We start from the raw sequence: 16,412 nt of genomic DNA, 5'->3' as shown, positions 1-16,412 counted from the left end.
TAATAATCAAGTATCGATTGAAGCTGTCTGTGGGCTCTAATCCATCATGTGTTACATTCAGATGTCAGGCCGCGTTATGTTATCGTCTATAAATCTTTTAATGTTTGATTGATACGTGTTAGGGGAGAGTGGGGGAATTGCGGACGCTGTAGGGAAATAATGCACAACATTCGTACTATTAGTAATTATCAGTCTGTCTTTATTAATTATCAATCTTTAGTTATTTGTCTACCAAAACAATTATACTTATTATACGAGATCAATCAATAAATATAATATTTTTAGCAAAAACAAAACCTTGTCAGTCCGTAATTACCCGTAGCGCTCGGGGTAAATTCGGACTGACCCTGGGTTAATTACGGACAGCATGGGGTATTTACGGACTAGGTCCACATCACTGACGAAAGCCTTTAGAAGAACTTCCTGCAGTGCAGTTCTCATGAGCACACTTGTTACCTACACTTTGAACTCATAATCCAGTCATCGGCGGGTGGATCACTGTGCTTTTCCTGTCAATAAATGTAAAAGTAATCAACATGTCAAACAAAGTAGTTCTGGGAATACCATATTTTTCTTTCGCCTGACGCAAAGTTATCTACTGGTCTTTTATTTCTTGCACAGCTTTTTGTAATGATACGATTTTTTCTTATATATTTCCGAGGCATCTAAAAATGAGTATTGAGTAGTTATTGATTAATTTCATAATAGTTTTTCGAATTAGGGGTAATTGCAGACGTACGTATTTACCCCGCTAGGCTTGTCCGCAATTAACCCAACTGGGTATTTTTAAATCAAAGAGAGAAATTGGTAGGTTAAGAAAACATTCCATAAAAACAAACAATTTCGATTCAAACTCCATTGACAAAGCTATCCATAGAAAATATCACTTTTTACCATCACTTCATATACAGACCTGTCCCTCGTATTGTAAAACACTAAAAATTAGACCAATATACACTTTTTTTTTAAAATTTTATCTACCTTTGAAACAGTGCGCAGCCGGCTGTCGTTAGTTTTTGCGTGGCACTAAAGTGGTGGAAAGAAACAGATGAAAGCACCGGGCTGCCGCGGGGGGGATTGAATGAGTAGATACTTGCTAGTCCGTATTTACCCCGCGTCCGTAATTCCCCCACTCTCCCCTACTTGTGAACTATGCTATAGGTTATGCTAGTTTTTTTTGGGTAAAAAAAGGAATGTGTCGTGTTTTTTGTTACTTAGGCCTTTTTTATGCATCGTAATGTATGAGGTGCTTATTTTTGGTAGGAAATTTAAAGGTAATAATGATATAGGACGCGTTTAAATGAAAAAAAAAAACAACTGCTTAGTGTCACCATAAAAATATTATTTATTTCATTCAAATTAGATCATGAAGACCTTAAAAAATACGAGACAAGCGTCAAATCAAAACCAATTTGTCATCTCTGGAGCAAGTAGACTTTCAGTAACTTGGATATTTCGATTAAAAAAAATAATATCTTTTCTCCTAAAGCTACAATAATTATGTCGTAATTCAAAATGGAGCCACAAAAATATATATTACAGACAGTTACAGCTGAAATAAATGTTGCAATAAAATGGCTTCACATTAGTGATTGCTCTTAACTCATAAGTATTGTTCGACTGTCATAACGTCAATCATTCATTGTTCTACATCGTATCTATGGTAACCTAAGGAATGTGATACACCCACGCGTTGTAATCGAATAGGCTGAACGGAAAATAAGATAGAACCTTTTTAAGGAGATTATTTTATGTTAAAAGAAATGAAGACTGTTAAATAATTTAATTCAAAGGTTGTTGTGACGCTTTGCATTAAATACACGGTCAATCGATGCTATTAAATGTTAGGAAAATAATTAAGTGTGTATCTCGCGGAATTCCTAAATTAAATTATTTTGCATCTATTTTTCCTAAAATTTTAAAAAATATCAACATAAAATACGTAAAAATTAAAAAAATAATACGTTTCAGAAAAAAAAAATTGCAGATACTTACATAAACGATTTTAATACTTTTATATTTAGGTTTTCCTGTTATTTATTGCCTTTAATTTTATTAAATCTAATCTTTCTAAATGGCTAAGAATAAAGAACTTTTAAAATTATCTTCGTCATATTACATTAATGATTGCAGGTCATATTGTTATTAACAAGTTCAATGCATTCGGTCACTCCAATAAATTGACGTTGATCTAAAGTTACGTCGATTGTCACTCGGACACATCTGTCTTCCAAGTAATAAGCATTTACATATTGTTTTGGTATCCTTATGAAACTTGTTTCAATATAATTTATAACTTATTGGTAAATAATTGTTAAAGATGGTCCTGCTTTAAGTTATTGCGCTATTCATCTGTAAATATTACTTATTATTTATTTCAAGTTTGTGTCACCGTTTTCTGTCAAGTTGCAATTATTTGAACGTGTATGCGTAACTAATACAAAATTGTAGGAAAAATATGAATGATGGAATTCTAATAAAATTAGGTTTTTGGATTTTTCATATTCTTTTTTACATAAGAAAATAAAAAATAATGTGTGCCTAAACTATGTTCAATTTTCATACCAAAGGGCTCTCCTACAGCATTTCTATTTTAAACATTAGCCCGCATAATGAAAAAGTACCGTTTTATACATTTTTCAAGTTGCAACATTTTACGGTTGTATTTTTTTTTGTAAATTTCCCGCGCGCGTGACGCGGGAAGATAGGCTAGTTAGCGGTAGACTCAACGAGAGAACTTTGTAAAAATGTATTATAAACAAAACGCAAATTGTAAATATGATATCGACTTACATTACAGTCATTAAATTAAAATTGTTAATAAAATTATATTCGTAAACAATTCATCTTTGTATTATTTTTTTACCAGAATGAGTAACCTTTTGACAGAATTGGCGTTCGAAAAACAAGGGCTAAAAAGGTTTTCTTTATTCTTAAAGATGATTGCCAGCAATAATAAATATTGTCTAAAGCCGACAAACTCCTTATTTATTTTTGTTTATTGGGTAGATAATTAGTAAATTGTGCATTGCCTGTCCTTTCCAATTCACCGCAGAATTGTATAAGTAAGTACTTAAGTGTGAAATGTGTTAATTTCTAGTAGATGACGTTGGCTTGTGCAGTTGATATTTTGCGAACAACTGCTAACGCTTACATGGAATACCAAATAATAGGGCGAAAGGTTCATCATTGTCATATGATGACAAAAACGTACACTTTTGTGAACATTTTTTTCTTTATTTCATAGAAACTAAAGTGTAATGTTCACTCAGAGTAAAAACCTCATTCGTTCAACCGTATAAAGTCGTTAATCGGCAAAGCTAAGCTTTCGCTCATATCAATTACCGTTGCCAACATTTATTCGAACAGATCATTCGAAAAAAGAATACCGAAGAACGCCGTTTTCGTAATTTAAATTGATTTGAATTTCAAACGTTTTTAGCGGAAAAAGGATCGTGGTTAGCAAAAAGTTTGCAGTTCGTACCATAGATTAATAATGTGTAATTTTTAGTAATTCGTTACGAGCGACTCAATTTATATTGTTGCTAATTAACTTTATATTATAGTGGGCTGCGTATTTCACTGTAATTGAATGTTCTGAAGGACAAAACGCAGGTGCAACCCACTATTTGTATCTACTCGCCCGCCATCGTCTTATTTTTATTTCTTTATTGTAATCCCTTGTATATTAGTCATTATTTATGAGAATAAAATGGCGCATTGGATGCTTGTTACAAAGTAAATTAGAAAAATATTAGAACGAGAGTTCGTAATAAAAAATATGTCGATAATAAAATTTAATTTACACAATTTTAGTTAGAATCAGAGTATTATTGTAGGTAAAATAATTTGTAAAGTAGGTACATTTATAAACAATTGGTGACGTACAGTCGCCCACAGCTCTAGATATCTTAACTCTAGATATGGTAAAGATATTTAACCTTTAAGCGACACATGTCTTATGACAAACTTCGTTAAGTCCACTCACTTAATGGAAATAACACGGTTATCACTGACAATCATATATTAAAGTAGGAAGGTACCTACAGCGTGTATTTTTGTAAATACTTAACATTATTGTATTTATATACGTAAACTTATTTTTAGTTCTCTAGGTGCTTACTGGGAAAATTGAATATCATGATATTTTTCGGAAGAAAACTTCGGCTTTAGGAGTGAAGATGGCTGTTAACAAATCGATCTAATAATGGGAATGATACGATCACAGTTTCTTTGATAAAGTATTGTAAATCCTAATGATCCTACGTTTAGAGTTAGAGAGGCCTACAAACTTGACCGAAGGTAGGTATACTAAGGAGGTTTTGTGCAACATTTGCTTGTTGTCCCGTATCCATTGACCATGGGAAACAAAACTCGCAACACAATTTTTTCCAAGCTTCCCTATCCGTCTAACGACATTTATGGCAACCCCTCTCAAGTAGCTTGCACACGCCGCGGGCATTCATTAACCTCGAATTCCTTCCACAATTCATAGACAACGGCTCAATAAATGGCAACACCGAGCGATCAATTATCGCATCAGAATGTTTTAATTACTTAATCAGTGATAACTTTTATGGCAATATAAAATTTCATGAATGACAACACTCGATAGAAATTTAATTAGGTGTATAAAAACTTCCGGGTTTTTTTCTTGAAATGACATTTTATTTATGGGATGGTTAAATGGTGAAATTGAATAAAAACGACGTTTGCAAGGATGGGATGTTTAGGCCGGCGAGCAAATTTTCGCGGCAAACAGTTAGCACTTAATTAGATGAAATGACGCTAATAACTACGTAAATAAGTGGGACGGCCATATTTTAAAGAGCAAAATGTATTTATTTGTCGTTAATTAAAGGCTGATATTAATTCAGTTACATTTAGAAGTATGCGGCGCCTTTTCTTGAATTCGCGGAGTTGTCAAAGGTTTGTAAGTGCGGCTTATTATTTATCGTTGTCTATGGTATCGAAGTGTGGCACTTGCAAACTGTGGGTTATTTACATTTAATAAATTATTAACGCTGCCGTTTTCTAGTGATCATTAGAATTTAGATAAAGCGTGAATTGCAAATGGTGACAAAATAAAACGCTAATGCTCAAAAGCATTTTTTGAAACGTGGGAGAAAAATTCAAATAATTGAGTGAAGCTCTTGTAAATGAAGCCAACTCCTTGAATTGGAGTTCAATAAGCTTGTCCCTAAGGCCCGTTAAAAATAATTTTTAAAGATGGACATATATTACCTACTATTTAACGATCGATCCCGACTTCATCGTAGGGGGCATGGAGCTTTGTGCTCCGCCAATTTTTAAATAGATTTACTTAGATCCTACAAAAACAACATATTCAGACTTTCAATTAAATTTTGCTTGTTATACAAAGCAGGCCAAAGAGTTGACAAAGCAAAATGTGTCAGTGATTATCACTAATCTACCTAAGTATCGTAGTTTATTTTAGGAAAGTAATTAAGATGATCTTTTGTTACTAGATTTTAAATAGAATAAGTGCACCTGAGGGACTGAATAGTAGAATTGGTGTACCTGCACTAAAGCTGTATAATACACGGCATATAATTTGCGGAAAGTATATAGACTTGGGCCCAGACAAGCACAAGTATCCAGTCTGTTTCTCTCTTATTCAGTGAGGCTTTTTTTTCTTCTGCTTCAATTTTTTTATTCGTCTGTAAGTTACCGAGATAGATGACAGGCCAAGTTAGTTACTTCAATCACTAAAAACCTTCCTACAAGTTTGCAAATACTATCTACCTTGGACGTAGTTATGCAGAAACGTTCCAACCCACAAGTCACCCGAAATCGAGTTATTGTGATTGAACAGCCTAAAATTTAGCATATGGTTATCTAAACTCAATATAATTCAACAATAAAACCTCTAGTGCCTTTACTAGTTAGAATAAAAAAGAATACAACTTGAATTTGAGATATAAGCATTTACGCGTACAGTGGGTTGGAACGTTTCTGCATAACTACGTCCCTTTAACGTTAAAAATAATCACAGCAAGCCTGTTACTTGATATTTTTCGACATTATCTACGTATTTTAATGTCCAATCGAACTAACGCTAGTTAAATGATATATTAAGCAACAGGCTTCATTTCACAACCAGTCATCAGTCGTGATACATAAACAACAACGATAAACAGCTCACAACTGATTAATTGTAACATTATCGTAACAATGGATTAAACAGTTTGTATTGACGTTGCCCAACCGATTATTGCTCACCGACAAATTTAAATCATGCGCCATTTTAAAATTCCTAATTCAAAATTCAACCTTATGTCATGGTGATAAAGAAAAAGAGGTTTTAATCATTGTTTATGGCTTGTAGTGGTATTGAATCGGTAAGCGGTGGAGCTGTCAAATATGAACGCAGCCGTTAAGTTTTTTTTAATTGTTTTTTTTCTAAGGCTTAGTCAACAAAATGTAAAGCCGGGCGTCGACCTGCTGTCGAACGTTAATTGCAACTCAAACAAATTAACGGACATATCGCTGGCTAATGAAACTGACGAGTAATGTTTAAATAGTCGATGCTCTAGGACAAGGTAATGTACGTGTCTCGTGTCTGCTTGTTCATGCAAATAGTTCGCCACTTGATTTTTTAAGTGTAGCTTGTAAGCTGTCTATTGCAAATAATGAGACAACTGGATTATTTTAGAACACTTATTGCACACAATATTGCTGACGAAATGATTTTACGTAATAAGTCATGATATGTACGATACATGACTGAACTTAATTGAGCTCTTAGAACATATTAAAAAGAAACACTCGGCCATAGAAAATCAAATGATTTTATGCTTTATTATAAAAATGAAGAAGCGTATAAAATTTTGCATTATTTCACAAAGTGAAGCGTTTGATGCGTTAGAAAAAAAACTCGTATCGCACGCACTGTAACGTTTTTCAGCCACTATCAATATCTAGCAGTCAAACAAATCGTTAGAACATAAATCATCAAGCAATTAGTAACAAAAAGATGTTTCCCTTCAAATTAAACAGCGTTTAGATGAATTGATTTATTTATTTACTGGCTAGGCCTACCGACGTGTCGGCCGCATCAGATTCCCGGCGCCGCCGGTGTCAAACTGACAGCTCGTAACTTTTTTACTTTTAGTTTTAGACAAGCAGACACAACTCTATTGAGCCAAGTTTTTATTTTTATTTGGTGACAAAACATTTTAGAGATTTCATATGTTGATTTGGGATTTGTTCAGATGTGTGGTGTTAAGTTCTTTCTTATGCTTTGTTGTGGCGTCATTAGGATTTTAACGGGTAAACGATGGGTGATTAGAAGTCTGTGTTTACGAAGTTGTGAGTACTTACTTACTTGAAATTGAATAGAATAATTAGTAGTACATGGCTTAATAGTTGTGTGTATGGGCGGGTTTAATTACAAACGTTGTTTATTTATAGAAGATGTGTAGGTAGGTACTAACTACTAATTTGCGCCTACGTAATACATAGGTACGTTGAGTAAGATGAAAATGCACACTGGCTGCGTTTTGCAGATTATCGCTGTATTAATGCTGAAAGACAAAAAACTCTTTATCTCTCTAAGTACTCTATTTCCTCGGATGTGATAATTTGCCTCTAAATAATGAATCAGTCTTCATTAGTCGTCGGATTTGTACCTAATTGTTTTGAATTAGATGAGCTACTATGAGGAAAATTTTCTTTATAAAGTAACGAATAACATCTCTGTAACATTAATCTGTGGAAATACCTCCGTGGTACTGATAGATTGCAACAGTCACAAGATTTTAAAACTTCCTAGATACCTTAACTTCCATTGAAATCCACAGATCGATTGTAAAGATTCAACTCAAGTTGTAAAACCCAGCCGACGGAAATGACTGATTGTGGTGCCCGTAGACAATAGATCGGCGACTGTCAGTTTATGCATAATGGCGCGCATTAGAAGCAAGATGGCCGACAGATGAGACTAGGAATGGTGTCTTAAAAATATCTACGTTTATTCGAATTTGAAGAGAAAAGGAATATTTCTTTATTAAGATTATTTCAGTTGTTATAACTGTGAATCTGATTGGCTTCAAAATATATTTTGTAACGGAATAGAACAGATCAATTGCCATACTTACCAACCTAAATTAAAGCTCTCTTTTTTGCGAAAGTTATTGAAATACTGTTTTTCAGTTTAACGTTACATTGGATTTATATATTAAAGAGCCGATAACGACGACACGATTGAACTAATTTCGACACCAATATATTAAGACAAAAATATTGAGTGGTAGCCATCATCAGCAATAATATAAAAAATACGTTTCTACCCTGTACAATTACCCCGGGGCGGTATAAGATTAATATGTTCGTTCGTAACACGCGAATAACTTGTAAGACTCGTGATGGGCATGGAAACTGAGCATAATGAGTTTTGCGGTTTTTAATAATTGTGTATTTAATTAACGGGAAATGTTGTTGGTTTTTTAGTCCGGTCGGTATCACGGGAGTTTTTGTGCAAAACTTTGGGAGCTGAATATAGTAATGGAGAATGAATAGGACTATCTCGGCATTCCAATTAGCTAGGTGCTACTATTTTTGTTAACTATGATCAATTAAAAAATAAAAAGATTATATGAAGTATGTTTCCACAGGTATATATAATTATTCACTTTTTAAAAACAATTCAATACTCATTCAATACACAACAATTCAATATTTTGAAGAAACCTGGACTTTTAAGTCTGGAATCTCCAATCCGCCTAGAGTAAATAAGGTGATTGACATTCATTCCTTCTCTACAAGAAAAGAAATATGTGCCCTGCAGTGCGACAATATAAAGGCTGATGATGCTTCCACAAAGAACGAGATTATCACTCAACCTTTCTTTTCCAAACCTTTTCCACGAAACATTACGATTTTCACAATACATATTGTTGAAAAGATAAAATATAACCCTTCACTGACCACTGACCACAGGCCGGTGGTCACGTCTACATAAATCGCTGTGACCCGTCACGTTGTACTAAATAGCGAGTTATAAACATGTCGGATTTTTGTCATAACGCCATGTTTATGATAGACCAGCTTTCGCCTGCGGTTTTACCCGTGTCCTGCTGTAACTGCTTCCCGAACATGGATAAAAAGAGCAAATTAAAGGACTTTTCAAATTGGGCCGGTAGTTCCTAAGATCAGCGCGTCCAATCAAACAAACTCTTCAGCTTTATGATGTTAGTCTACATAGGTAGAAGAAGATGGATTGGTATTGGTTTATAATGAGAACTTGTTTTATATCATATGTATAACAGTGGTCAGAGCAGAAGGTCTTAAAGTTGCAGCTTTTGAAGTTGCGTATTTTTTTTACCTTCCTTCCTTAGGCAGAGGCAGGAGTTTATTTAGTAACAAACTTACCAGTATGTTAATAGACACCTTTGGCATGGCAAATTCAAAAGTCATTTTGTTAATTTATTTTAATGGCTGCATAAGAAAAATACACGGTATCACTCCCCAGAAACAAGCAAAACTTTGACACCAATTACTGCATTTATAATCGCCTAAAACCCAGTTAAATCTAACCACTACATACTTTGAAGTACGCCGCCGGTATCCGATATGGCCTATACCAGGAGTTTAGATTACCCTTATAGGGTAACACCGTGAGGCCTGTGTAGCCAGTCTGGGTATGCCAAGTATGTCTGTTAGTTGTGCACTGCTAAACTGCTTGACCGAATTTGATGGTAGGTGTGTTTTGGTAAGTAATGTTAGAGAAATTGTTATGGTGTTTTAATTAGATAGAATTATTTTAGCGCTTAGTGCCCTCTTTCATAGACTTTAGTTATGTCATAGAACTACTCACCTATGAATTTAAAACCAATTGGATGGCACTGCGTTACTCACTTATGTGTTCTAATGCTTTACAAAGACAAAGTCTTAGTTACTAAAGAGTTGATAATATAAACTGTTTGTACGCTTGTTAGAGTGGCAGGCAGGTATCTACCAGTTAATTCTACGGAATAAGTGGAACTTCCTATATACTTCTTAGGCTAGGATTATGTACTGGGAGATACTCATAAGCTTCTCATTAGAGCTAAACAGTCATTCTCATTACCATCTACCTACTTACTGAATAAACGTCTTCACCTTAAATATGTAACCCCAACCCTTAGCTACACCACTTTAGATTTAATTCACCCAACCGCACCGCCATTAAGGGAGCTATAACATTAAAATGTCCAAATACTCGTCATTTGTTTTCGCAAGCTTAAGCTCCGCGAACAACAACATTTGTAGACAGAGGGCTATTTAGCAGTCATGGGGCTATTTTGCAGTCACGGGGCTATTTAGCAGTCACGGGGCTATTTGGAAGTCACGGGGCTATTTAGCCATGGAAGTAAAAGGCTAAGGTTGAGGGGTTGTGGCTGTCGTCGTGTTGTTACTGGCAACACTCGTGAACTGGGTGAGTAGAATTATGGTGTGTGGAGTAAGGAGTAAGTGGAAGCGGTTGTAATGAGTCCTGAAAGGCTGTGAACGGTAAAGTTAACTATCTTTATTTATGAATCAAAACGTTAGGGATATTACTGAGGGACCGTACGAGTCGATCAATATTTTTTTTACTAAGGTTGGGTTATAGTTATAAAGCAGAAGCAAAAATTTATGACAAGATCCTGACTTACTTATAGGCCATGTAGGCCTAAGTATGCAGACGCATAATAACAGTTGATTGATGACGACGTGGTAGTTATATCTGCGAGATATACTGTAAAACAATCCTCATTTAGAACGGATAAAACTAAACACCTCTTGGTAAGGAAAAACAGTAGGTAATCAGACTACAGCTTACAACTTGCACCAACACCAAGGGTCCGTTTTCAATTACCTTCTATTTGTCAAGCGACGGAGTGTCAGACAGCGACGTTTAGTGTCGACACTTCGCTCCTCAGGGATTTGTCCCTTCTATTGGTTTCTTGTTCTGTGGCATATTTGTGGTGGAACAAATTATTGGGGCTGATCGAGCCGGTCAATATTGGACGGTTGCTGTCAAGATGTGACGCTTTTGTGTTGTGTGAGCGAAGTACTTCGCTATTGTGAAGTGACCGCTAAATTAGTGGATTATTGTAGACAGTGTTAGGTGGGGAAGTACTTTATTTTTTGATCGTTTGACTTTCAAAACCTGTGGTAATAGCCCGCCAATTTTTATAGCAATGTAAATGTACAATTTCAGAAATATTTAACTAAGTATAAACATTAGTTCACAGTTGATTCAGAGTTTGAGTTTTTCGTTTTATTAGGGAATCACATTATTTCAAACTACATTTTAGCTCACTGTCGACAGGAAATCAGCTGCTGTACTCATTAAGTTCATTTTCGAAATTCCATCATAAACGTTTAGGGCACAACGAGAAACTATAGATACTGTAAAAAATCTCCATTTCTTATACTCTTAAAACTTACAATAACCTACAATACTAAAACAAAAGAACATCCAAAAATCAACTTTCAAAAAGCTCAACCTTTAAAAAAACAATTTGTGTCCCACAGTGTTGCCTCCCCAAGCTCCCCTGTATCGCGTTATGGTAAAATGATTTGCAGGGCTGGTCTCCAAACTCAATAATGTTGATTGCTGTCCACCCCACTGGCTTCGAGATTTGGCCTTTATTTTAATGACAATTCTGATTTCTTTGTTTGGGTAAAAGAGGTTTTATGCGTTTGTGAATGCTTAGTTTTTGGTATAGTTTTTCTATGTCTGTTTTATAAAGAGTAATGTATATTTTTTTTGGAAACGATTGATTTAGCACTTAAACAGTGGTCATAAAATTCACAATTATGTTCATTATAAGCTTGTTTATTTTTAGTAATTTAGGCCTAGGTTTATAGCGAGAAGACGGTTGATAGATTCCAATTTTGGATCACTGAACTCATTGTAACAACCGTTGTTTTTACAGCACCTACTTACTTCTGATAACTTCTAAAACAACTCCGTAACTTTCCCATCACCATAGAACATTTCAATTAGTATTTAAATTACTGTTTTTACTACCAAACTACATAACAACATCATCATAAAAACCAGAGCCTTATTAATTTCAAAAAAGTATCTAATCATGCTACCTATACGCTTATGAGACCTTTTTGGTACCACTTAATTGATCTGTTCTTCTATTGGATTTTGAACTCTATTTGTGATGTTCCAAGGTTGGTTTTCCAATGGGGGGTGGTTCCCCCAGTGGCCTAGTGCCAGCGGCTGGGTTCAGGATATTACGCGAGGCGACAACTTCTCGTCGATCATAATGTATTAATTCGTCATTCTCATTACTGTGCGGATATTTGAGTCTGATAGTGCCGATAGCTTCGTCAATAGTTCTGTTTTTGGTTTGTTTTGATATTGTATTGCTGTTTTGTTACTTTTGTGGGAATTAACTCTCTCTGTCTTTAACAATGTAATAAACTGGCTTGATCCTTTGTATGTTATTTTAGGTTTATGTTCCTTATCAAATTCCATCTAGGTCCATTATCCTTTGTCTACTGTTAGTTTTACAGCTTTGATCAATGTTATACTTCTAGCCGATACTTAGAAACGTTACTACAACAAAAAGGCTGAACTTTTTATATCAAAGATTACTCAAGTTCCTTTACAATGTAGTTCTTTATGTAACAAACATAACAGAACAGATATTATCAAAGCCATCAATATTTCAGTGGATACATAATTCAGGGCTCACGGGTGGTATGTCAACTTCAATGGCGTTTCAGCATTCATAACCATTCCATAATCTATGGTTTTACAAGAAATATTAACTGACCATTACATTGTAGTACACGTTAATCATTGAGACAATGTTGGTGTCTGTGTGACGTTGACGAAATGTGGCAAGACAGGTTGGAGAAAGAAGGTTTAGATTGGACAGCTGTTGGATTGGAATTAGAGCTTAAATCCTTGCCATTTCACCAGGCCAGCTGTGGAAAAGATTTAGCACCAATGACGATCAGAAGCATATCTATTGATTTTCGGTACTGAGTAAGTTATCTTGCTTGCTAGCAAGATTATCTTGTGTAAGCTGTTGTATGATGTTATGATAGGATGTGATAAATTGTAATTCTTGTTGCTTTATTAAAACTGCAGTTTACATTTCATCACTTAGTAGTCACAAAAAATGGGGGAGAATTGGGTTGTAAGTCCGATTTTAGCTATCAAATGTTGATGTAGCTTTGATTCACAAGGACTCTTTTAACTGAAAACTTCCCAAAAAGGAGGAAGTTACATATGTTTCCATCATTGTGAAATCTAGAAAAACATCGACATTATTATTAGCAACATATTAAGCCATTTAAACGTAAATATTCTGACTTATCCACACAGTAACTTCAACCATAACAGGAGTCCTACACCCACTAAATTGTTCTGAATAAAAACAAAGCTGATATATCGAGTGGTTCAAATTTTATTGGACCAATAATTCAGTGAATTGATGGCATGTCTTTGTTAATGCAATTATATTCCTTTATTGAGGAGCGACGCAAAAAGATCATTGGTAAGGGCCGGCGCAAACCACGCGATTATATGTTGACGAGTGACGCGACAAACTGTTGATGGTTATCAGAGAGAATTAAAATTTTATGTAAATGGGCTAGCGGTTTGCATAATAACTATAAATGTTGCAAGTTGTAGTCTTTACATATTACGACTCCCTTAGGAAGAGATACCTACCATGAAAATGGTTCACCCATGAGAATAAATAGCAAAAAGTGAAAGCTAATTAATTACCTAAGCTAATGTTTCAATTGTTAGTGTTTGATTTTAAGATCGATATTCTTTTTACTATAAACAATGAAAAAAATCTTCATCCTCAGGTACATAGTAGGCAGGTACTTATGTTTAGCGTTATACCATAATAAATACTTTTATTAAATGACAAGTGAGGTAGTTCAAGTTCACTTATTAATTATTTTTTCGCGATAAGGCTTTAATTAGGTGTTTTGTCACGCAACCTTTTTACCATGCCACCGATTAGAAGTTGCAATGTTTGAACCGAGCCTTAGAAATTAATACTTTCTTTGACAAATACTTTAAATTGTTTCTTTTATCTATTAATGTATAAAATAATATATGGTTTCTATAAAGAACTTTAAAATAGCTTTATATTTATAACGTGTACTAGCCAAGGAATATTTCTTGTTTAGATATTTATCACAGATATAATAGATCGGTTACTAATTTGACATTTTAAAACGTGCAAAGTAGAAAGTAGGTTCTATTACCTACCTGTGTGTTGTGGCATGATACCTTCAATTAGCGAAGACCTTTAGTAAATTGATGACCGTGTTATGTAAACTAATAAAGAAAGCTGATTACTTATTTTTTCATGTCATAAGAACTTTAATAAAAACCGAACACATCTAGTCTATTAAGATGATTTCTTACTGTCATTTGATGTGATAAAGATTTCGAAAATTGACAAAATGTAACTGTTAGTTACCTACAGTTTGTAATAATCAAGGATTGTTTAACAGACAGATTAAGACCCAGTTGCACTCTTTAACTATAACGATAACCAAACCATAACCAGCCGTATACTTGCCGCCTATTGATCAAATCGGCGATTTGGCACCTGCAATTGGTTCGGTTATTCGGTAACTCTCACTATACCAGTCGAGTTTAATTCTTAAGTACTTTGTTTACTAACAATATTACGAACGTATTAAAGTGAAGATGAAGCAATAAACCATGCCATAACCCATCAAACAACCATCAGTTTATTTACCCGACATTTATGATAATAACAAAAATTATTGTTCACTTAATAAATAAACGCTTTTCCTTCTTACATCAAAAAAAGTATATTAAATTGAATGGATAACCCTGCATTGGTATGCCGGACCTATTTCAGACCTTTTCTCGTATAATTTTCTCATAAAACATCATTATGGGGTTGACAAAAACTGTTACCATTAATGTGACAATGTATTCTATGGTTTTTTAAGGATTGTATTTGTTTTTACATGTTATGGGGTTGAGGAGAAAGGCTACGTATATGGTGTTTGGTTTGTATTCAATGGCATAATTTTGAAATCGTTTTTTGAGGTTTAAAATATGAGCGCATTGTGGGCTTTTGTTATGGTGGGAATTAAAATAACGTTTTGCTTAAAGATGTTGTAGTGTTTTGTCTATTTACTTTAACTTAATTTGTTTTTTGAAGTGGCTTTTATGTGAAGACTAAGTAGCTACCGCCAGCGGTTTTATTCTCCTTTTGAGGAAACTACTTCCCGCAGCCATGCTACTACTGCCATATTTCACAAGAGTTAATTTAGACGTTTACGCGTGCAGAAAGTAGTAAAGCACCAAATCTTTCGCAATTTCCACAACGAACTATCTCCCTAGGAAATAAGCATATCAAAAAAATGGCAGAAAAATCTAGAATATCGTTAGCACGACGCCATGTACCAATCAGGTCGCGTTATTCGATAACCGAGGCAGCGTTGGCAATTTTTGTCCAATCTCATGGATTTCCGGACGGCGTCGGCTCGGGAAACGAGCCGAAGCGTCGGATATGTGTTACAAAATGATGGCGCGACAATGTTCGTGGTAGCTGCCATTTCCGAACAAATGAGGTGGTTTGGTAGTTTGTTTGTTTTGTTAATTTGTTTAAGATATAAGGTCACCTCAGAGAGCTACGTCATGTTTTTAGATACTGAAGGGTGCTTTAGCGAGTAGGAACAACTTGAGCACTAGTAAGTGTCTTCTCTTTTTCCTTAGTCGGGTAGCAGGGTAGCTGCCAAGAGGAAAAAGAGTTAAATAATTACCAGAAGACAAAAAAGGCGATCAGTCAACATGACTATTGAACTTTGGACAAGCAAAGATTCTCGACAGTATCAATGCATTAAACTGTGCAAGGAGTCAAATGGCTAACATAATTACAAAATTATTTGTCGCATAACGTAAGTAATTGTCTTAGCATGCGAGTGAAACCGCCTGAAACAGTTACATTAAACCAGTACCTAACTTACATTAGTACAAAAGTTTTTGCAGTTCTCAAGGTTTTGGATAATGAGTATAGGGAGTATTAGCAGAAACATTACGACGACTATAATATTTTTAGATATTAGCACGAACGTAAGTGTATGGCGTTTAGCTTAATGCGCGACTTCGGACTGTAATGTGTCAAGGTTGGAAGTAAGGAAAATTATGGGTTGTTGCTGAAACTAAGTTTTAGAATGATTTGTTGTGCAATCATTTACTATCGGAAACGGGTTAGCGGGAACTTCGTCGTGCACGCAGTTAAAAAGCACGCAGTTGTAGCTTTCCTCGATAAATGGGTCATCTAACGCTGAAAGGTCAAATTGCTTCAGTAGTTCCTGAGTATTCGCGTTCAAGCAAAGAAATAAACTCTCATATTAGTTAAGTACCATAGATATGAGAAAGGTATTTCCTTATT

Source organism: Helicoverpa armigera, chromosome 7 (genome assembly GCF_030705265.1).
Source record: "Helicoverpa armigera isolate CAAS_96S chromosome 7, ASM3070526v1, whole genome shotgun sequence".
Taxonomy (NCBI): domain Eukaryota; kingdom Metazoa; phylum Arthropoda; class Insecta; order Lepidoptera; family Noctuidae; genus Helicoverpa; species Helicoverpa armigera.
This window is presented reverse-complemented; position numbering follows the sequence as displayed.